The sequence below is a fragment of the Lissotriton vulgaris genome, chromosome 2_2 (genome assembly GCF_964263255.1).
Source record: "Lissotriton vulgaris chromosome 2_2, aLisVul1.2, whole genome shotgun sequence".
Taxonomy (NCBI): Eukaryota; Metazoa; Chordata; class Amphibia; order Caudata; family Salamandridae; genus Lissotriton; species Lissotriton vulgaris.
In genome coordinates, this window is record NC_141688.1 from 96932739 (window position 1) to 96957169 (window position 24431).

Below are 24431 nucleotides of genomic sequence, written 5' to 3' on the forward strand. Positions count from 1 at the left end.
AACACCACCACATTACTCAGGAACACCACCACATCACTCAGGGACACCACCACATCACTCGGGGACACCACAACATCACTCGGGGACACCATAGCCAATAGGACTCGCATTAAGAAAGTGTAAGCAATTGGCTTTGAGAATAACAATGCTATTAATTTATATATTTTCAAAGCCAACACATATTAAAAAAATGTGTCATTTACAATACCTATAGCTCACAATTTCCTAATGCGAGACCTATTGCTTTGCAAATGCTTGTTTGTGCTGTGCCTGACCCTTGCTTCCGGCGAGCATAGCATGTCACCCTAGTCGGCTCCCCCACAAGATGTCTAACTTCAACCCACTCCTCCATGTGAAACAGTACTTTCTCCTGCCCCTTACCTTACCCCTTCCCCACCTCTCATGCCCCGCCCCCCGCTCTGACGGGAGGCCTGCGCAGAGGAGCTGTTCTGTCTCCCTGGTAAGGGGGAGGCGGGAGCGGAGAGAGAGGAGGCAGGCCTTCTTCTTTCTGCGGGGCGAGGGAGGAGAGAAACAGCTGCTCTGGGAAAGGAAGGAGGCTGCGAACTGACAGCGGGGACCGGGAGCTGCAGTGACAATAATACTGGACCTAGACATTAACGAGCAGAGGACATGGCGCGTGGGTCAGGCAGGCGTCCAGGTAAGCGTGCTGCCGCCGCCGCCGCCGAGCGCTCGCCCCGCTGCGGCTCATTGTCAGCGCTGCATACGTGGGACAGGTGCAGCGCAGGATGCTCCGCGCCTCAGCCGGGATGCTCGCGCCGGTACCCGCTGCTGCAGAGGCCCCGGAGGGTGGGAGGTGCCGTGCTCGGCGCCAAGACTGACCTCAGCTGGTTTCTCGGGGTGCTCGAGAAGCTAAAGACACGCTCAGCCGGTCTCCCTTCCCGGCTCCAGCCTCTCTCCGGGAGCCTGCACTGCAGAGTCCGCCAGCGGTGCAGCCCCTCCGCTGCTCCCAGTGCGGACTCCCAGGCACCGGCGGGGGCGCCGTCTGGCCCAGGGATCGTGTGGCCCACCAGACAGCGGATGGACCATTAACGACCCGGTGCACACTTTATTCCCGCTGATGCGTCTGCAGTAGTCCGTGTATGAAGAGAGCCCATGGTGACACAGGAGCAAGTCTCAGATCGATGACACCCACCACACACCCGTCCTTGTGTATATACAAAGGGTAGCGCCTGGGCACTTCAGATGTGCTACATACGGGCATCAATGGGGACCCCTTTAGTATTAGCCTCTGATATATACAATCGATTCCAATTCTATATGATCATCAAACAGTATATACACAGCATCAGTGGGCACCCCCGTTAGCTTCAGATGTCACATGTATATCGTGCCAATAGGCATTGCCTTTTACATCAGATAATGTATACATGGAATCAATGGGAATCACGATTGTCAGATATTACATATGCATATTATCATCAATCGATATTGATTATAGCTCCAGATAGCTAGGCATAGTATCCATTAATGAGTATCACCTAAACAGTAGCTTCTTATATTATGTAAATGCAGTAACAATGGGCGTTAGATATAGAATTATGGTGTATACAGAGTAGCATTGGACTATTATTCTATACATAGACGTTGCTCGAATATTAACATCAGATGTTGCTTACAATGTATCAAGTGGAAGTAACTTAAATATTGGCTTAAAATATGCTGTACGTTGTATTTATAGTATCGCTTTGTATTCTATACATTATATTAGTGGATAGTATTCGAATGTTAGATTCATGTACTATATATTTTGGGTTGTATTAGAGCGTTTGGTATTATTCACAAGCCTGTATTTGAGTGTTAATTTAATATTAACGTATAGTATTCTATACATTGGATCTATGAATAACCACACAAAGCAACGACCCTGCAATGCGAGGGACTAGTGGTGCCTACACATTTCTGCTACATAGAAAGCATACGGCACAGCAGTGTATTTATATACATTAACATAACAGCTGTACGCCAGCGGTTTCATGGTGCAGTCACGTTCTTCATGTAACCAACAAAGATATATTAACAGCTGAGATTGTAAAATAATACTTATTTCAGCGATAATGCCCTCCGTCAAGGGCATTATTGTTTCATAACGACCTTACATGCAGTTCCACGTTTTGAGCAAAGCCAAGGTTCTTTGGGTCATCGGGCTGCACGCGGCCGGTACCCTGCGTGTGCGTAACGATTGCAACGCATCACAATGTAGAATGTTTTTCTCGTTGTTTCCTGAAAAACGTGAAAAGCAGCCAAAACAATGGCCTGTTGCGAACTTCGATTGGCTGCTGCAGAGGGTGCGTCACTTCAACCTGTACATTCATTATTCGACAGGGTTTTGGCATATGAGCAGTAGTAAAGCAACGTGACTGAATTCCCCATTGTTGTACTGTGCGTTGCTGATGGCTAAGGGCATCACGGATACTGCACGCCTCACAGCCCCTTCAGAAGACCACAGCCCGGTGGTGGGTAACGGAACGGTAGTCTGAGCGTTCCCGCCATGGCGGCCTCTCCAAGTGGCGGCTGCTGATTTTAGCCACTGCTACACCATTATTCATCCGAGTGGCCTATGTTGCATCACTTTTTTTTATCTTTGCTGAAAATACCTCTTTTTTTGCGGGGGTCATGAAGGTCACGCGGAGTTCGCCAACAGCACGCGCACTCAAGGGAGGGTATGTTTACAGTTCAGAGCACATTACCTTCAATCTCGGTCCGGCAGGTTTACCAGATTCATATTTTGTACGAGGTGATATTATGTTTATTACGAAAACGCCACAGGCCACACTTGACCTGAAAGTGAGGAACGAATGTGATGTGTTCTTCACTGTGGAATTGCTCTAACTATATTGGGGGGCTGCGCATGTCGTCGCTTGTCATTGGTGAAAGTCTGTGCTCGGGAGATAAGACATTGTTATACAATTTTCCCCCCAGCCCAGAAGGTTTATCGAAAGCACTTTTAATCGCAGTGCTGTGGTGCATGCAGTGATGGGCTAAATACAGCAGTGTCACCTGGTGCCTTCTGCCGGTCACCTGATTGTGCAGGAGTCCCTTGCACAAAGGGTGGAGGGCCAGCCTGGAGCAGCCAGTTAACAAGAGCAGATTCCTTTGCAGGTCCTGGTGGTTGATTGCGTTTGTGGTGTCTTCCACGTACTCGTGTCTGCCATATCTAATATCAAGAGTTCTGTGGGACATGGAGTGGAGTATGTATATTGCGTCACAATTGACTGGCATATCAGTGGCATTCTAAGGATTTGTTGGGCGCTGGATAAGATACATTTTGGGGCACCTTGTTTGGAATTGCTTTGAATGTAATAACACTTTTGGCTCATTCAAGCCATCCTGAAGCCAAATAATATTGAATTATATGTTAAACCTTCAGAAACAGGGGGACACTACAGCTGCAAAGAATCGAACTTCCTGGAAGAGCCCATCTGACCAGTTCCCACTGGACCTGCCCTGGGCCATGCTGGTGGCTTGTGTTGTAGTGTGTACTGTCCCTCACTTACTGTTCCTGAGGCCCTGGTACCCTTGCCTAGTGTCTGTATGTACTCCTCCTGCCTAACCCTAAGGACAAGGGACTTAAAAATTATTTCTTTTTGCTTAGAGAACCGCTGACAGACTGGGACCAGCCTTGCAGTGAAGCCACCCAGGGTGCATCCCTGGCGGACCTGACTCTGCTGTAACTCCTGGTTTTCTCGGTGCGGAATCTATTAACGCTAAAGAACACCTTGGTTTGCAGATGCAGTTTCATCAGCGCCGCAGAAGATGGAGAGCTTATCAATGCCAGAGACCTGCAGGGCATGAAAACCTGAACTTTTCACACATAAACTAATGGTTTTGTGAGGCTCATCCCGATGCTGGGATCTGTGGGCACCGATCGCTGTGCCCTCAGTGCAATCCCATAGCCTGCTCTCACTGAAGGCTGATGATGGGAGGTAGCTTTACCACCAGGGAAAATTTGGTCCCTTGTAACCGACCCTCGCTCCTTTGCGGTGAGCCTGAAAACGTACCCTTGACCGTGTCTAGTTGCACGCTGTTGGTGCCTTGCTCCTTTTGGTGCTGTTTTTATTGTTTTGTTTGGTCTGGTGGAAAGTTTTTACCTTCTGACTGAGAAACTTTTTTAAAAGTTGAAAATCCTAATTGGGGCATAGCATCAGGCTGTAGCCGAGATGGGATTCATGAGACTGGATAACTGTTGGATGAAAACTCAGTGAATCTGTTGACTTTTGGCAGGAAAGATTCGCACCCCAGGAAGGTCCCTCATTGTCCTGGTACTTTTAATATCTGCTCTCAGTGAAGATTTTCTACCTTCAGACTTAAAAAAGTTTTTGGAAGTCAAACTTTTTTCAGCGGGCCAAACAGCAAGTTGAGTCTGACTGGTGCTGCGATATTAGCAGTGGTGGCTCAGTGGCAGTCCTCTGGTACCCTCTGGTTCTTTTTAGAAAAAAGTTTAGAAGTGTCCAGTTTGCAGTTCTTGTAGGGGAGAGAATCCAGTCTTCATGAGCCAAGAGTCGAGGACCTTATGGACACGACATGGGGGTTAGGACACATCTCCCAGAAGCCACCAGCAGGGTTCAGAGTGAATCCAGTTGAATCTGGTTAGCTGGGCTGTGTAGAGTTTTGGGCTTCTTGCAGCTTTGGTGCAGCTGTAGCTTACCATAAGGCTAGCCAACTGGTCCCTGGAGACCACTTTTTTGTCCTGAGTACAAGTTGGAGCAGGCCCAGTCCGTTGGTTTCTCTCCACAGGTTACAGTAAGTGTATTCCTTCTTCTGTCTACCACTGGTCCAGAGGTGCTCTCTAAAATACATTCAGGGGTACCACTTTCATGCCTGACACTATCTTGTGGGAAAGGGTGACTCCCTAAGCAATAGAGAAAACATCCTAGGGTCAACCCTAACCATTTTGACATAATTGCCTGGTGATTTGTCCCTAAACAACCCTGCAGTGCAGTGCCCTGCCCTATCAAAACTTAACATGACAGAATCTTTCTTCCCTTTGACAGAGGTCTTCGCTCACACCCCTGAGGTGTACCTAGGGAAATGAGGAACTCCCCCAGTGAAAGCATTTCTGCAATTAATTGTCTCGCCACTGGGAATGGGGCTGCGGTGTCTATTTGATAATGGCAGTATCAGGCCTAGGTGCGAGTTATAGAAAAACAACTATGCCCCTGCACTATAAACAATCAGTGAGTCAATAGTAATAATAGTGTAAGTTTTTTTGAAAATCTAATAATTAAGGCATTTAAGACAAATCTAGCCCTGAAGATTCGCAGTTTGTTCCCTGCGATGAAACACGTGTTGGCTTTGGAAATGGAACAATAAACAGAAGTGACTACACCAATAACAGACTGTATCTCCACCTATGTTTCTCCATGCACATATACTCATTCTCGGAGATTCACTATTTGTTTAGATTTGTCTTAAATGCTTTAATTATTAGATTTTCAAAAAAACTTACACTATCATTACTATTGACTCACTGATTGTTTATAGTGCAAGGGCATAGTTGTTTTTCTGTTATTGTGGATCAGCTCGCTGGTCCTCATTGGAGCGGTTCAGAGGTATTACCGCTCGCCTCATTGCCTAAACTGACGACCGATAAATATATTACCTTGCGGCCACCTAGGAAGTGCGCCCAGTAATTCTGGAAAACTAAAAGACCTCTTAGCTGTCTAGGTGCGAGTTATAGTTCTGGAAAACTAAAAGACCTCTTAGCTGTCTAGGTGCGAGTTATAGTTGCCCCTTTGAAGTTTGTACAATTGGTGACCACAGGCTATCATGTCAGGAAGAAGTCACACCTCCACAGGACCTTTTGTTCCCTTTCCTAAGAGCAGTTCATACCGCCCAGCAGCCTCCCTAGTGACAGTTGGGGATTATCTCTGAAAGGACTATTAGAAGCATTTAGTCTGGAAAACGCAATACAAAAAATAGTGGCATTTTCAAAATAGAAATTTAAATTCCAACTTAGCATTCAGGTTGGATTTTAAATTCCTATTATTTTGAGTCCTTGAATCATGGTTCTAGCTATTCCCAAACTGAATGTATACATTATAAAGTGCTATATTGTAACCCAGTGCTTTCCCGTGGAGAGCCAACCTTGCCACAATGAAAACTTCTTTGGAGATTTTTCAGTGCCCAAAAATGTAAGACTTAAATACACAGTCAGTCAAACCACTTTATTCGATTAGTTAAAATCATAAAAGTATTCTAAACATATTTAAGACATTAAAACATATTTTAAAATCACTTAAATACACATTTCCTACTTTTTAAGAACATACCATAGGGATGACGTACAAGAAGGCCTAGGTGGAATTTTTATTTCCACCAGCGGTATCAGAGGAATTTAATAATTCTGCATTACACTTGTAATGCGGAATGACTGATAAATTTCACCTCTGCACCGGCGGAATTAATCTGAGATAAAATTGTTGTTTCTGAACAGGGAACAGTCCCTCTATGTTTAACAATCACTGCAGATTAAAGTTGGTTCTGCAGTGATTTTCAAACATAGAGGGACTATTCCCTCTTGCAGCCCTGTTTAGAAACGACTGCAGTGCATACCCCTTGGCGCCCTTATATACTCTAAAGTAATAACTGCAGAGTATGTAAGGGCATGGAGGAAAATGCACTGCATTCATTGTCACTAATCAGTTTATAGTGGCTGCAGCATGACTTGTTCATCTGAAAGCACCTTGGCCAAGCCTCCTGCATCCCCGCCTTGGTAGAGTAACCAATTGTTGACTCAAAGTTTGTAAGATAGTATTTAATGTCAAATATCCTCAGACAGCAACAACCCTGGAAATCAGTTTGAGAACGACCTGCAGCATCTCCTGTTTGGAATTTAGCTCCCACCTGCTATCCACATGACTCATGAATTCTTCTACATTAGGAAGAAATAAAAATAACATCATTTTATGTTATATTTCTTTGATTTGTGTCAATTCTGCTGCTTTTTATGAATATTTTTTACAGTTTTTTAAATGTTTTTTACATTTATTGTTTTGTGTTATTGTTTAAAGCATTCCAATACCATTGGAAAGATCCATGTTAGAATGTGCTAAACAAAATAAATAAATAGTCCTCTCAATTTTGATATTTACTTTCGGAGCTAATTGTGTATAGTAGTTCTTGCATATTATGCATTCTATTCACAGACACCTGTAAGTCTTGTAGGTGCCACTTAAATTAACAATTGTTTGCCTATGTTCAAAAGTCCTTCATTAAATAAACATTCAGACAGGCACGTAGAAGTCGTTGCTGATGTAATGTTAGTAGTGAAATCCACACAGCGCTTATATTCTGTTAGTCCAGTCCAAACATCAGAAAGTGCTGACCCCTTTTATTAGATTAACTAGACATTAAAGTCCCAAAGTTGTCTTCATCAGAAACTATTTAATAGGTTTAGAGTTGTACACCAAAGAAGATTTTAATCATACCATTTTAGCATACAATATTTGATGAGAGCATTAAAGCAAGTTGCTTTTGGATTATGGTTACCTATACTTGGTCTGTGATACACCATGAAAAGCATTTTTGGCATCTTTCAGAAATATATACCGCGCTCAAATGAAGGAACCTTCACATTCTTGGAAATATTTGGATTGTTGGAGTGTTTTGCTTTGTGACACCTGTAGATTGTTGCCTTTCTAGTAGCGTACAGTTTACATATATAATTCCAAGAGCATAACCCTATTGAGTTGCGGCACTGCCGCACCTGGCATTGACTAACTAAAGCCGACTATCTAGGAATAAGACTTGTCTAAAAGGTCTTCCTAAAGGACAAATAATTTTAAATCAAAAAGAGAAACTGGGTAGACAAATTCCTTATTTGGAACCAGAGCAAAGGATCAGTTTCTATTTTGGCACCAATTAGCAAAGGATGGCTCAACAAAAATGATCTGTGCGGTATAGAATATCTTTATTTTTAACAATTTAAGAGCTAGGACAGGGGTAGGCCAAAAATGCATTTGTGAACAACAGATCTACCAACTCACACGGTGCCACTGTGTGCCACATGACTTTGGCTCCCTTCACACGGTCACGCAGTGAGGACCAAGCTGAAAGCCACTGCACAGAGTGGAATTTCAGTTCGTTTTTATGGTTTTGGGAGGCTTTTTAAAAGCCAACATCGTTTATGGGGTGTAAAAATACCACAGGACATCGGTACCAGCCTCAGCAGGCTTGTTTTTAGGTGGAGGTTTTTTTTGGTGGGAGACCACGCTGGAGTGCCTCCTAGTCCTCACACGCCTCCTACTCACACGGTAAATTTTTTCTTAAGGCTGGCAGGTCTGGTACAATACTGAGCACCTATCAAATAGAGGCCAATATAATGCTCTCAGCTGATGAGTTGAATGTGCCCAACTCCCAAAAACCTGTTCAAGTTTGTGCTATCATAGTTTGACCTAGCACAAGAACAATGATCCCTAGTATATTAATAAGAGAACTATTATTAACAGGATTAAATGGTATTTATTTGTGGAATACCAAAACATTTTTTACAACAGCACAGTAATTGCTAGTGAAAAACGTGCTCGGAACTCTCTTACATGTGATTCATGTGTGATCAAGGTTATTATTGTGCTTATGAATTATACAAGATCAGCACGACCCATGTTTTAGGGTCCAAAGCAGTTGATGGTGTTTTAATCCCTTGAAGGATGTGGAATCATCGTCGAGACTCTTAATAGTTGAGCCCGACAGGAGAGATGCAGTGGAAGTCAGAGACGCATTTGGTTAGACTTCAGTTGCCTGGAAGCCAGCAGGTTGGTGCGAAGGCCGTGGCAGAGACTTTAGTCAGGGTGATAGTCCCGACTAAGAGGGATGGGGGTTCAGCAACCTAGCGTGCCCACTCTGGCTCTTCGATCTTATTGCAGATCTTATAGTCGAGGTGCATGTTTGCAGTCAGCAGCACCACTTTCTTATTCAACATTTTTGGGAAAGCGATCGTACCATGGACCCACCCCACTCCTTTGTGGAACCCAGGGGCACTCTCTAATTCCTGTGGCACCTCGCCTACAGTGTCCGCATCTCTGGACATTTTCCAAAGTCGGGCTGGCATAACCATGGACCTCACATTGCAGACTATTATGCTTCACCACCATGGTCTTTACACCAACCAGCTGGGATCTTCGCCACCAACACCTAAGCGAGTGCTCCTCTGACTTCCATTTCCTCAATCCTGTAGGGCTTCAAAATTAACAGTCCTGATGAGGATCCAACATCCTTCAAGGTATCGATACCCTATCAACTGCCGTGGACCAGCCTTGTCAGTCAGTCTGTATATAACTTTATTCTAAAGGGTTTCATATGGATCAGTCTGTGGTCACTCGTTGGCAAAATGACCTGGCAGGCTTCACCAGTCACTTTTACCCATATCTGACATTACTTACCCATATTGAATATTACTTATTCATTCTTTTAAATGAACTTTTGAACGTATTTTAAATGTCACTTTTTGATACCTTCTAAATCTTGTACTTGCAATGGTTTTTTAAATCACGCAATAAAGTTATTTGAATGTTACATATGGATCAGTACTCAGTCAGGGAACAATTGTGATCACTATAATCCATGGATTGGTAATTTCAGACTGAACATTTACATTGCTGTTAGGTGGTACTGGGCTTTTAAATATTGCAATCTTTCATTTAGAATATTTGGTTTTGGGTTGAAACTGGTGCCTCTATTTTGACACAATTGTCTTGTTGTCAGTTTCTTATTGTTAGATACTTGTTGTTTGGATCTCTATCAGATAAGGCGTTTAGTGCATGCTGCGCTATTTACAAGGTTAGTGGCAATAGTATTGTATTGATCTACAGGATGAAGATGGTTGTATGTCAAAATATTGACTACAAAAATAATGTGGTAATTGACTGCAAAAATATTATGGTATAAAAATGACAATGTCAAAATATCAACATCCTAAATATCATATTTCATGCATGCAATTTAAAGTACAAAGCTATAGGGTCTGATTTAGATCTTGGCGGACGAGTTACTCCGTCACAGCAGTGATGGATATCCCGACCGCTAAAATATAAATCCCATAGGATATAATGGGATTTATATTACAGTCGATGGGATAGCCATCACCGTTGTGATGGAGTAATCCGTCCGCCAAGCTCTAAATCAGACTTATAGTAATACGAAATATAAGTTAGAAAATTATTTAAATTATTAAATTTAAATAGACCTAATATGTAATATATTGTATTTTAATAAAACATCTAAATCCAAATACTTAATATATATATATATATATATATATATATATATATATATATATATATATTATTATATATATATATATATATATATATATATATATATATATATATATATATATATATATATTAAGTATACTTGAGAGATAGCCCGGTGATTCCTTTGCCTTTGATAGAAATCTTTTACAATCTTATATATATATATATATATATATATATATATATATATATATATATATATATATATATATATATATATATATATATATATATATATATATATATATATATAAAATTGTATGTAGAAAGAAAACCATTAGTTGTATGTAATATAAACATGCGTTTTACATTTTTACAAGATGTTATACTGCAATTAATTAAAAATTATACATTTTATTCACAAGTTTATTTATTCCTATGATATGTCATCAAATATTTTATTTACATACATAATTTTAGAAGTAAAAAAAACTACATTTCCCTTTTTTCATTTATTTTAAATGGAAAAATACAATACAAAGATACGTTATTGTCAATAAATGTTATAATTATAAAATACATGTATAGATAAACAAATATTCTTAACTTTTAAAAGGTGTTAAATATTGATTTTTTAAAGAAAATGTGGTCAGAAATAATGTTTATATACCTATATATCAAATAAAAAATGCACAGAACAGCAATGTGAAGATTGTGTGTGTGTGTGTGTGTATATATACATAATAAGCTCATGGTCCTACAGGGTGGTCTCACAACATGGGCACAGGGCAGCCCATGAATCACTTCCAAGTAACACACACAGGTGAGACCCAGTGCAGCAACAGTTGGCTTTATTTCAAAATCAGAAAAAGCGCCTGCTCCATAAGTCTAACGTTTCGGCGTCATGCCTTGCTCACAGACTGGATCGAAAGCGCCCAGGTGCGCTAGAGTCTCATTTTAAACGGTGCACCACGTGACTGAAGTAGTGAACTACTGATCCCACAATGCATGGTGCGAGTATAGTTAATATTATGCAACAATTTCATCTTTGCGCACCTGCATGATTATGAAATGGGAATTATTTAAACAGTCACGAACGTGCAAATCACCGCTGCTCTACTATATATATATATATATTTATACATATACATATATCCTGTTATAATCCATCATAAAAATCGGAAAATGTGAAGTTTCATGTGCGGCTCAAATTTCTTTCCAGCTGGGGAGAAAAAGTGGAAAATATTTATCGGCTTGGTTCAGAGCAACGCACCACCACAAGAGCGCCATCACTCTCCAACCTTGAACCTCTGTGCAACTCGGTAAAATGAAAAAGGAGAATGCAGTGCCGCCAAGGACTGGCCTCTGTATTGGACCCGAGTCAGCTTTGAAAGTGGAAACTTTTGCCGGTGAATGTTGGAAAACTGCAATATCAATGACCTTCATCTCAACAGTATGTAAAATGCACCGCCCACTGGAGGGATGTAAATGTGATAACAGCCGTCTGAACCACAGGCCCCATAATGCAATGACAAAGGGAAATTAATGCAAAAGGAGAATGCCATCAGAGAAAATGAATTCAATTTGAAAACATCGGACTGTGAAACAAACGGTGTGTTTAGGTGCAAGGCTCACCTTCGAAAAAGTTCCATGGGGAACGAAATGCAGGACTATGCCTCATCCTATTGTAATCCATCTTAAAAATCGTCAAATGTAAAGTTTCGTGTGCGGCTCAAATTTCTTTCCAGCTTGGGAGAAAAAGTGGAAAATATATATAGATAGATAGATAGATAGATAGATAGATAGATAGATAGATAGATAGATATATATAACATTGGCTCATACTCAATAGCATATTTAATTTATTCAAGTCCCTAGTAAAGTGCCCTACATATGCTCAGTGAAACAACGGCTCCTGTGGGATAATACAAAAAATCTTGCGATAGAAATAACGCACAATGGCAATATAGGGGGTGTTGTGGATGTCAGCAAACAAGCTGTCTACAAACCTATCCGGTTTGGTATTTCATTGCATTAATTATATACCCATAAGAAAAACTTTATGCAATATATATTCAAAGAATATACACAATTTAAACTGTACAACAATTGAACAGGTGTTCTAGTGTCCAAGTGAAAATATCTTAGAACCTATGCTACTATAATGACATTACAGTGGCATATAAAAAAAGAACTTGTTTCAACAAAAAGTGTGATGTATACACAATTGATCATCAACAATTTAGACAACAGGAAACTGTTGTATGTGATCTGCCTCTTTGAACTGTCGGCGGCGTTTCGACCCTTTGGGGATGTAGGGTCTCCTCAGGACTGAACAGTGTGGGGGACACCTGAATGGGGCCTATGCTGCTAGTGAGCGAAGTGGTGGCACCCTGATGATTTAGTGAAATAACAGAAACTCACAGGGATCCCAGCCGGGAGCCCATGTGAGAGTGAAGTAAGCAGGCATGTGTGATTATAAAGCTGTCCCGAGGCTCTGTTGTGTCAATACTATTGCAGGCCAGAAGATGCGGGGGACAAAAAACGCACACTGGCGCTCTTAGTACCACAAGGATCCTCACTCAGCCCCACCCTTTTCAACGTATACATGAGCCCCCTCGCGGCCATCGCCCGCCAACACAACCTCAACATCATCTCCTACGCGGATGACACTCAACTGATCCTATCACTCACCAATGACCCTAGCACCGCCAAAACGAACCTACACGAAGGAATGAAAGAAGTAGCCGAATGGATGAAACACAGCCGTCTGAAACTGAACTCAGATAAAACTGAAGTCCTCATCTTAGGTACCTCCCCCTCCGCATGGGACGACTCTTGGTGGCCAGAAGCCCTTGGAAAAGCACCCATCCCGACAGACCATGCACGGAACCTGGGCGTCATCCTGGATTCCTCACTTTCAATGAACAGACAAGTCATTTCATTTCAAAACTTTATTTCGATTTCATATAGAAACCATAAAAGTATACATAAACAATTTTAAAAGAAGAACACAGGTTTGAGTTAATCAGCCAAAAGATCACAGTACATAGTTACATAATTATTAAAAACAAAATTCAACAATATCTTTTTCTGATCACAAGTCAACGCCGTCTCCTCATGCTGCTTCAACATTCTTCGCATGCTCAAAAAAACATTTTGTTGGATCCCCACCGAAACTAGGAAAACGGTCACCCACGCTCTGGTCACGAGCCGACTGGACTATGGAAACACCCTCTACGCCGGGACTACCGCTAAACTCCAGAAAAAACTCCAACGAATCCAAAACGCCTCAGCCAGGCTCATATTAGACATCCCGCGTAAAGAACATATCTCTGGTCACCTGAAAAACCTCCACTGGCTTCCCGTCAATAAGAGAATCACTTTCCGGCTCCTTACCCACGCACACAAAGCACTCTACGAAATCGGACCTGAATGCCTCAACACACGACTGTCCTTCTACGCCCCCTCCCGCCAGCTTCGATCTTCCAACCAAGCCCTTGCCAATGTACCTCGCATCAACAAGACCACCATGGGAGGTAGATCCTTCTCCTACCTGGCAGCTAAAACCTGGAACTCACTTCCCACCTACCTTCGCCTTACCCAGAACCACCTAGCATTCAGAAAGCAACTTAAAACGTGGATATTTGACAAGTGATTCCCTACCCCTCCTTAAGCGCCTTGAGACCCTCTGGGTATGTAGTGCGCTATATAAATTCTCTGACTTGACTTGACTTGACTAGTATGTGGGAGCTTATTTGCGAGATAGCCCGGTGATTCCCTTGCCTTTGATAAAAATCTTTCGCGGATGCTCCAGACACTGTGATAAGCGTGGTTGCAGAGGCGGGGTCCCTACGTGTTCTGTGTCTGGTACGTCCTCTCCTGATGGCGCAATGTACTGGTACTGAAGTGTACACCACTTCTGTACACTTCTTGATCTGTGGATTCTTCCAGAATGAACTGGTGTGCTGCTACAAGGACTACCACTCTGATGGACTGCTGCTTTAGAGGAACTGTTGCCCTGCTGTGCTGACCTGCTGACCTCTTCCCTGTGGAAGAAGAACTGGACCTGCAGCTTAATCTTGAACCCAGGACCTTTAGAGTGACTCTAAGTGTTGGTCTGCAGTCCTCCCATTTGAGGTGCGCATACATAACAGGCTCCCTAACCAACTCCTGGACCTAGCTCCAGTGAGTTTGTCACCCCCAAGTGGTGCCCCTCAGGCCCTGAACCTTTGGTGTGGTTCAGTAAAATCAAGCTTTTGGGCTCTTTGTGACTGCGAACGGGCCTGTTCGCACTCAGACCACACATCTCTCACCAAAAATCAGCGTGAGCTGCCACCAGCCCATCTCTTTGCAATGCAGCATTGATAGCTCTCAGGGGACCACCAACGTGAAGCACCAGCCTGCATGTCTGCGACACCTGGCCTGCTTTTTACACCAAGCCAAAAACCAGCGATAATGCTGTCCTTGCTCCTCGCCATCCACTGCAACTCAGATAGGATTCTTGGCACAAAACTTGAGAAGGTAAAACTTCAGCAGGAGAATCCGGGCTGTATCTGATCCGCTCTACCACAGTCTGCCTGAACCTTTGACTTTGACCCGGTCCAGCAAGACCAGATAACCGCAATCTGCGCTTTATGCTTTCAGGCACTATTTTACACTTTATTCTTAAAAAATTCATAACTCCATTTCTACCAATTGGAGTTTTGTTGTTCTGGTCTTGTTTCATTTATCCAATTTTGCTCTATTTGTCAAATCTGATGTGGGATCTTTTTGCGTGGTGTTTTCTCTATTTTGCTTTTTGAAATGTTGTTCAAGCCTGACTGCTCTGTGCCAAACTGCCAGGGGGTGATCTTAGGTTAACTTGGGGTTTGCTTGTGCCTTACCCTGACAAGGATTGTGGTTTCTGCTTGACCAGGGCTCACACCCCAGTCAATCAACAGCCCAAACTTACCTTTCTGCCGACGGGCATTGCCGTGAGGTGAACGGCGGGAGCAGAACGCGACGGGAGGCGTCCCGAGTGAGCGGACCACAATCCCCAGCACTCCCTCTGCCTGCAGCGCGCCCGTGACGCGCAGAGAGCGCTGGAGGCACCAGTTAAAGCCTGACCCCCCGGGAGCCCAGAGGGGGAACACCAAGCCAAGAAACTTACCTTTCTGCCGACGGGCATTGCCGTGAGGTGAACGGCGGGAGCAGAACGCGACGGGAGGCGTCCCGAGTGAGCGGACCACAATCCCCAGCACTCCCTCTGCCTGCAGCGCGCCCGTGACGCGCAGAGAGCGCCGGAGGCGCCAGTTAAAGCCTGACCCCCCGGGAGCCCAGAGGGGGAACACCAAGCCAAGAAACTTACCTTTCTGCCGACGGGCATTGCCGTGAGGTGAACGGCGGGAGCAGAACGCGACGGGAGGCGTCCCGAGTGAGCGGACCACAATCCCCAGCACTCCCTCTGCCTGCAGCGCGCCCGTTACGCGCAGAGAGCGCCGGAGGCGCCAGTTAAAGCCTGACCCCCCGGGAGCCCAGAGGGGGAACACCAAGCCAAGAAACTTACCTTTCTGCCGACGGGCATTGCCGTGAGGTGAACGGCGGGAGCAGAACGCGACGGGAGGCGTCCCGAGTGAGCGGACCACAATCCCCAGCACTCCCTCTGCCTGCAGCGCGCCCGTGTCGCGCAGAGAGTGCCGGAGGCGCCAGTTAAAGCCTGACCCCCCGGGAGCCCAGAGGGGGAACACCAAGCCAAGAAACTTACCTTTCTGCCGACGGGCATTGCCGTGAGGTGAACGGCGGGAGCAGAACGCGACGGGAGGCGTCCCGAGTGAGCGGACCACAATCCCCAGCACTCCCTCTGCCTGCAGCGCGCCCGTGACGCGCAGAGAGTGCCGGAGGCGCCAGTTAAAGCCTAACACCCCCTCTCGCCCCGCGAGACGCGCGCGGGAGCGCCCGGGGCTAAGCCCGGGCAAAGGGCGGGCCCTCTGTGGCCCTCAGTGGACAGCAGTGGTCGGGCGGGCCACCCCCCCTTGTCCATTCTACACTTTATTTCGTGAGTACTGTCTGAATTTAATTAGTTTTTAACCTGTTTCTTGCTTATACGAATCCCACTACCATTGGTATAATGCCGCCAAAGGAAAGTAAAGGGAAGAGTGACACTGTTGCTTTTACGGGAGCTATGGACCAATTTATTAAAAGAATGAACTGTGTGGTGGATGAAAGCATAAACATCATGGAAAGGAGGGTCTCGCAGGAATTGGATATTGCGAGAAGATCCTCTCTTAGGCCATTGGCACATGTACAAACACCTATCTCTAAAGACAGAACTGAAATAGTTGGAAGTTCTAATGGTCCTCAAAGTAATGGTACTAATGTGGATATAACTATTGCTAACGATATACTAAATGTCACAGAGAGTAGTTCTCTAACTGTCTCCGATTCTATTTTACAATCACCTAACAATTTACCCACTGTTCGTGCTGCACCGGTAGCTGTTGAACAAGCCAAAGTTTACAATACCAGGCAGCAGAAAGGGGTGAACGCAGGGGCTATACCAAAGAATAAACAAGGGCCTGCAAACAATATTAGTGGTAAGAGAAAGAAGGGCCCTAAGCATCCTGTGACACCTAACACTAGCCTGGAAGGGGCTGGTGGTACAAACAAGGATCTAACAGGGATTGGCGCAGAGGGGGTGGATTCTGCCTCCACTGTTATACTTGAAGCACTACGTCATATGCTCCACCCATTAGAGGAGAGACTAAGTAAAATAGAGGTATTTTTAAAACGTATAGAGAGGGACATAAGGGAGAGAATAGATATCCAACTGAGTAAGTCCAGTACTAACCCGCAACCAACATTGACAACAGCTATTCCTGTAAAAACCTTAGATGCTATATCTGCGCAAAAGGAAAAAGTAGTACTCAAACCAAACGTGGGTGACCCTATGACACCTAGTGATGTACCCAATGGCCAATCTCAAAAGCAAAGTACTCCGAACATAACAGGCAGTAAGGAGGTAACAAATGTAAGTAGATCTAGTAAAGATCATGCAAAGGATGTACTTAATCTTCCCCCGGAGGTTTGCCCATTTGTGGTTATCTTGACTGGAGTCCCAGAGCTAGGTGAACAGGAGTTGGAAAGTACATCCTACCTCTGGAAAAGGGTGACCCAATGGTTAAATACCAATAGGCCGTTGCCCCCTGGCCTGAGGGGTAACATCTTGAGTATTAGGCGAGTATCATGGGTAGGACGCATGACGAAAGACATACAAGGGGATAGCATAGTTATTATTTTGACAACCCAAGAATAGTTAATTATATCTGCAATTGGAAGTATCCCAATCCAGACCCAGCCACTACCATACACCCATTTAAATTAACACATTTTTACCCACCCGGTCACTTCCATCCCAGAACTGATGGGTGGACCACGGTAAGACACCGTGGAAGGAGACACCAAGGAGGAGGCTGGTTAGGACAAATCCACCACCCGTATAACTTCCTCTCCTACAACCAATTCGATTGCCTAGAGTCAGTTGATTGACTACAGGCATCACCATTGACCACTAGATCAGAGGAATCCTCTTCTTCAAATAATGTAATCCCCATACTTAATGTTATACCTCCTAAGGAGAGTGGGGAAGTGAATATACCACTTAATCATCAGGAGATGTGCTGTGAAAAACCTTGCAATAGTAACAATGTGATAGGGTATGACCATGAAGTATGTACAAGACCCCGTGATACAAAGGAAGGAGATAGCGATAACAGTGGGTTATTGGTGGATAGGCACCTAAACATCCGTACCAATATTGACAATAATCTACTTCCCACTGTTAAATCTAGTACACATTGTGCAAAAGAGAGACCCTCATTGTTAAACTTAGTTTCTTGGAATATTGCTGGTGTTGGTATAAAAATGTGTGATCCTGACTGGAATAGTTATATTAATTCATTTGATATCTGTGTGCTACAAGAAACATGGGCCACGGATCAGGTCCATAGAATAGGATATAGAACCTACCAAGTGGAGGCCGTCCCCTCAGTAAGAGGGAGAGCCTCGGGAGGGTTGGTAATATGGATCAGTACAACTATCGATGTGGGGATAAAAATGTTAAACACCGATTCCTTAGACATACTTGGATTGAAATTAACTACAAGTGACAAGAGGATAATAAATCTCATAAATGTGTACAATAGACCATGTATGTGTGTTTTAAGCCCACTCCCGTGATTTAACTGAGAAGGTTAGGGATAGTATTTGGTCATGCACTAGCACTTTTTGAATTGCACATTTTTGTACATTTGTTGATGATATTGTGGCCATGTATATTATGTATTTTTATATATACTATGTATTTGTATATCTTTTATGGTGCAATTGCAACGAAATAAAGATTATTGAATTGAATTGAACAGCCCAATTCCTCACATATATCTCATGTTCAAATAATATTTTGGAGATAACTCTTTATGAGCTGACTGAATCAAAACAATCTATGTGACACAGCATACCAACAATCAAACCTATATAGCTGAATAGATAGCGTAGACTGATAGCTTAGCCCTGAGTAGCCCTTTCCACCTTCATTGGCTCCTCTGGTAGGAATCTTAGATCTTTATAAGATGGTAAGCAGGAGGAAACTAAACTACCAACAGGGATCCATCTTGAGAGGCGTGTGGGTGGACTGAATCGAACTGGCAGACTACCATGAAGATAAGCTCTACTGCTGAACATTTTATTGAACTGCTACCATTGTTTGTTGCTTTATGCTCCGTGAGAGTATCTGTATTACAAGGCACAAAAGGGAATGGGCTTAGCCCAGATGAAAATGATGAGGGTGCAGGAGTGCTTCAAGCCTGTTATGTGGTTACTGATCCCTGATTGGGGTGGTTACTGTTTCCTGAAATATTCCAGAATGTATTATCATCTTATCTCTATCAGCTTCTAATCTCCTTCTGTTAAGGCTTCTTTCAAGAATAGACTAGGTGCATTGAACGTCTGATGATCGAGGAACTCCTAGTTGTACTCTGCTATTTCCTGATAGACCCATGACCCCTCAAGGGTTTGTCTTCTGAGTGGCAGCCTATGATTTCATCTGGGTGTAAATGAAGTGTTAGTGCTGAATTGGGGACAGCACGGGAAAGGGCAGTTGCTTGTGAATTCTTTCACTTTTATCTCTGTTAACCATGGTCTCCTTCAAAAATACCTCTAGGATATTTTATGAGCCCCGGTGACTGGCCTCTTGTGGATTGAGGCATTTGGCCTTCGTGGTATCTTAATTTTAGGAGGTCCACAGTATTAGGATTCACAAGCCCTCCTCCCCAATCCCACTGTTGTGGGTGCAGCGCTAGCGGTGTGCAATGTAATCCTACCTATATTTACAACACCCATTCACTGTTTTTAATGTGTTTCTTAATGCTTTCACTGTGCGATGTGGATTTGTAGCAGTTGCTAGAATGGTCACAGTCCGTGGTAGAGGGTGGGCTTAGGTTGTTTCAGGACTATAAAATATACACATCACACATTTACTAAAAACCACTATAGGTGCATGATCATTCAAGGGCCCTAGAGTGCTGTGGGCATGCATGTAAGACTCATGAAGACCAAACCCAACTATTTTTTCTTCCCTTAAAACAATACTTCTGAGTGTAAGTCCAAACCTGAAATGGAGAATCCATGTAGGAAGACAGATGGGTGAAGTGAGAAGTGCTTTTGCCACCAAGTGCAGATGAAGTTGCAGGGTCAACTAGAAGACTCATCTAGGCCGCTGTGGCTTCTGCAGCAAACTCCAGGAAATGTCAGAGGAAATACCAGGGGCACCGAAAACAGAGGTGAGACTCCTGCTGCAAGAAGACACCCAGCAGCAAGTGACAATGTGTTTGTGAATGCCCACAGACGATAAGCATGCACAAATAATGTTGCTTTTGCATGTAGGCATCATATGCCCTGTCATAATGTACCCAATGCACAGCTCTGACATTCCAGTTGCACAGTAACAGTGTTTTTGAGGATAGCCACAAGATGTGAGGAAAGCAGATGCCTTGTATCAGGCTGTGATGCACCAGAGGTGAAACTATGATATATTCCATTGGTGCAGCCAAGTTATGCCAGGGGCAACAATCGTCTACCAGAGTATTTCTATCATAGGCTATTGATACCTCTCTGGTATGCCAGTGTCAAGGCTTTGGTAAGGGTCTGTCAGAAGTTGGAGACAGAAATGCCACTGACCAGCTGATAATGTCCAACGGGGATGACGGAGAGCAGATCGTTTCCCACTTCCCCTTTACACTGCTGCACAGGGAGCAAAAGTGCGTTTCTCGCTGCCCTGCAAGAAGCGTGCCAGGGAAAAGGAATGGGAGAAAACAATAAATACTGCTGGGTGGAGGACGCACTGGTGAGGACCTTCTCTGAGGTATGACAGACTACCAGGATATCAGAGAACATCGACCTTGAGGTCGTACCCTGTGTACTAGGGAAGAGATAGAAATGAGAGAGAACATTCATGCAGACAAGCCTTGCCCTGAGTAATGCACTCTAGTCTATACCAAGCCAAAACTCACATCCCCCAGCATCCTCTAAAGGTAGCAAGAAGGACACAGCGCATGATCACCACAAAACTGGCCACTTGCAATGGAGGAGCCAGCAGCTCTGTGCTGGATCCAACAACAAAATCATAAAATGTTCCAAAACAGAATCCTTAGGCTTGGTAGATAGTAACACAGTGTGTGAGATTGTGATACAAAAGAACACTAAGAAAACAGTCTCAAACAAGAGTAAAGCCCGGGAACGAAGCACGCTCTCACAGGATAGCTGTTCATTGTGCAGAGTAGCGTCTTGTTTCATCGCAGGAGCTACATGGGTTGAAGAAGGTATAGGAGCGGGAACGAGAAGAACGGCCCCCAAACAGAGGACGCAAAGGACCGGCTCTGGCAGAGAAGCCGCCGCAGGTTGGAGAAAGATTGGACTCCATGGAAAGCAGGAGTCGTGGCGAGGTGAAGAGCCGCTGGGACAATGCGCTGGCAGGAGGCAGCGCCGGAAACCTGCAAACACAAGCACATAATCCACAAGGAACAGACAGGATGGCAGGTCACAGTAACTCCATAGGAAGCTGGAACGAGAAGCACGGAGCAGTGGATTGGACAGGGTATATACAGCCTTCCCACAACAGCGGACCTCCGCTGGTACTTCTTATGCAAACCCCAAGGGATGCTGGGTAATGTAGTCTATTAGCCACGCGTTTCCCAGTCATACTGTAATAGCTCGAGGAGGGGAAGATTACACACCTACCAGAGTCGCATAAGTATCCAGTGAGGAATCCCTGCAGAAGGTAACAACATAGAGGTAAATCTGCTAAACAGCAGACACTCAAGAGGCAGTTCAAAATAACAAGTTCTGAGGGTGTGAAAGATTTACGGATAACACCTTTCATAGAATAGGTGATGTCAGGTTAAGAACATAAGAGCTCAGCAAGTTCCACACTGCAAGACAGGGCAGGTTCAGGAAACATGGATGCACTGCAAGTCAATGCTGTTCAAAAAGAAAGCTACATTGCTAAGAGATTCTTCTCCTACATCGTGGCCAAAACCTAGAACAAGCTCCTAGTGAACATCAGAAGCTCCCCGACCCTGCACACGTTCAGGAAAGACCTCAAGACCTGGCTCTTCGACTGATTCGGAGCAGCTCCAACTCCCCCCCTCAGCGCCTTGAGACCCTCACGGGTGAGTAGCGCACTTTACAAACCCCTGATTGATTGATTGATTGAAGATGGTAAGGTTCGGGAATCAGAACCAACTAAAGCATTGGCATCAGAAATCTGTCTGTTAACAGAGGGTCAGCCAAACAGGAATACTGATTCAATGGTCAATAATATATGGGGGCAAACAGAGGCTTTTAAAGAGTTCAATTAGGACTATATGCATCGGATGTGCTCAGGCTGGCACCTCACAGCCACAGGGGTATTTATTCCTCCACACATCACTGGCGTGCAGAGGTGGAGAGAAAACAGCGAGCAGAGGTTTTTAGGAAAGGGCGTCTTTGGCAGGAAAAGCATACGGTCTTCACAAAATACGGCAAGGATCTGGAGTCATGTTTTGAACTTTTTTCAGGAAACTGGAAACCAGATTGTTACCTCTGTGCCGTGTTTGTCTCCTTCCTGTTTGCCCGCCTACCTCGCCGCCCTCCGCTCTCCCTCCCCGCTTCCCGCTTCCCGCCACCGCCATTTGCCCCGCCCCTTTTCTCTTCTGTTCCCTCCCCGCTCCCGCCTCCCAGCTGCTCCGCCCACCCGCGCACTTGGCCTTAAATGGCGACCGTGCGAACGCGCAGCGGGCGCGCCGATTGTGCGCCGAAGGCGCACCAAAGGTAAGCCCGTCTGCGCCCGTCCTCGACCGGACCGCGCCCAGCGCCAGGACCCCTGGCCCACGAAGACCCCGACCTACCCGCCTGACGTACTCCGCCGCCACTCTCATCGCTCTCAACTCCGGCCGACTCCCAGAATGCCATCAAGCCACACCACAACGCACTCACGGACCTTTCAGCTGCCACGCATGCAAATTCACCTGCATCCGGACCTGCCTCGCACCAGCACCCGCCAAGTCGAACACCAGCAGCACCCACCTCAAGTGCATCCTGCTCAACACCCGCTCCGTCCACAGACACGCCATCGAACTCTGGAACCTCCTAGACGCCACAGCCCCTGACGTTGCCTTCCTCACGGAGACCTGGATGAACGCCTCTTCAGCTCCCGACATCGCCATCGCTATCCCAGAGGGCTACAAGATCGTCCGGAGGGACCGCAACGCCAACCAGATGGGAGGAGGCATCGCCATCATCCACAAGAACACCATCCGTCTCACGACCAGCACCGACAACACCCTGACCACCGCCGAACACCTGCATTTCCAGATCCACACCAACCCGAACACCACCCTTAGAGGCACCCTGATCTACCGACCCCCTGGACCACGCTCACAATTCAGCGAGGACATCGCCGACTTCGTCAGCCCACTTGCCCTCCCCTCCTCTGACTACATCCTCCTGGGGGACCTCAACTTCCACCTGGAGAACAACAACGACCGCAACACCAGCACCCTGCTCGACAACCTCGCCAACCTGGGACTCAAGCAACTGGGGTCCACCCCCACCCACCTCGCCGGACACACACTCGACGCAGTCTTCTCTTCCAGCACAGACATCGACTTCAGCCACGCCACAGAGCTTCAATGGACGGACCACAGCTGCGTCCACTTCACCTTCAAGAGAACGACGACCCACCACCACCAGCAACAGGCCGCCCGCAGAAGCTGGAACAAGATCACAGCAGACCAGCTCGCCACCTCCCTGAGCCAGCACCCTCCTGCCAGCTCAGCGGACCCCAGCCAGGCCGCCGACAACCTCACGAAGTGGATCAGCATCTGCGCGGACGAGCTCGCCCCGCTGAGGACCCCGCCCAGCAGACCCGGCAGCAAGAAAGCCCCGTGGTTCACCGACGAACTCAAGAGCTCCAAGAAGAACTGCCGAGCCCTCGAGAAAGTCTGGAGAAGGGAACCTACACCGGACAACAGGACCTCCTTCAAGCTTGCCACCCGGAAGCACCACCAGCTGATCCGCGCCGCCAAGAAAACAGCATTCAAGGAACGGTTGGACAACAACGCACACAACTGCAAGGAACTCTTCAACATCGTGAAAGAGCTTTCCAACCCCAGCGCAGGAAACAACGACATCACCCCATCGCAAGACCTCTGCAACTCCCTCGCTTCATACTTCCACAACAAGATCGCGGACATACACAACAGCTTCAACAACCAACCAACGCACACCATGACCGAACAATCACCCCCCACCACCACCCTCCACGCCTGGACCCCGATCAGCACCGAAGACACCATCCGCACAATGAACTCCATCCACTCCGGATCACCGACCGACCCCTGCCCTCACCACGTCTTCAACAAGGCCGACGCTGTCATCGCACCCCACCTGCGAGACATCATCAACACATCCTTCGACACCGCCACTTTCCCTGAGAGCTGGAAACACGCCGAACTCAGCGCTCTACTCAAGAAACCAACTGCGGACCCCACCGAACTCAAGAACTACCGCCCCATCTCGCTCCTCCCGTTTCCAGCCAAAGTCATCGAGAAGACCGTCAACAAGCAGATGGCCGCCTTCCTCGAGACGAACGGATCCCTCGACCCCTCACAGTCCGGCTTCCGAGCCAATCACAGCACCGAG

General features: G+C 45.6%; 1 protein-coding gene across 1 annotated transcript in view; it reads left to right on the top strand.

Annotated features, from left to right (window-relative positions):
- The first annotated feature begins 435 nt into the window (after nucleotides 1-435).
- Nucleotides 436-24431, top strand: part of OTUD7A (OTU deubiquitinase 7A) — a 1253807-nt gene continuing 1229811 nt past the window's right edge. The window contains exon 1 of the mRNA XM_086959365.1: nucleotides 436-658. The gene's annotated coding sequence lies outside the window, so the exon portion shown is untranslated. The remainder of the gene's footprint in view (nucleotides 659-24431) is intronic.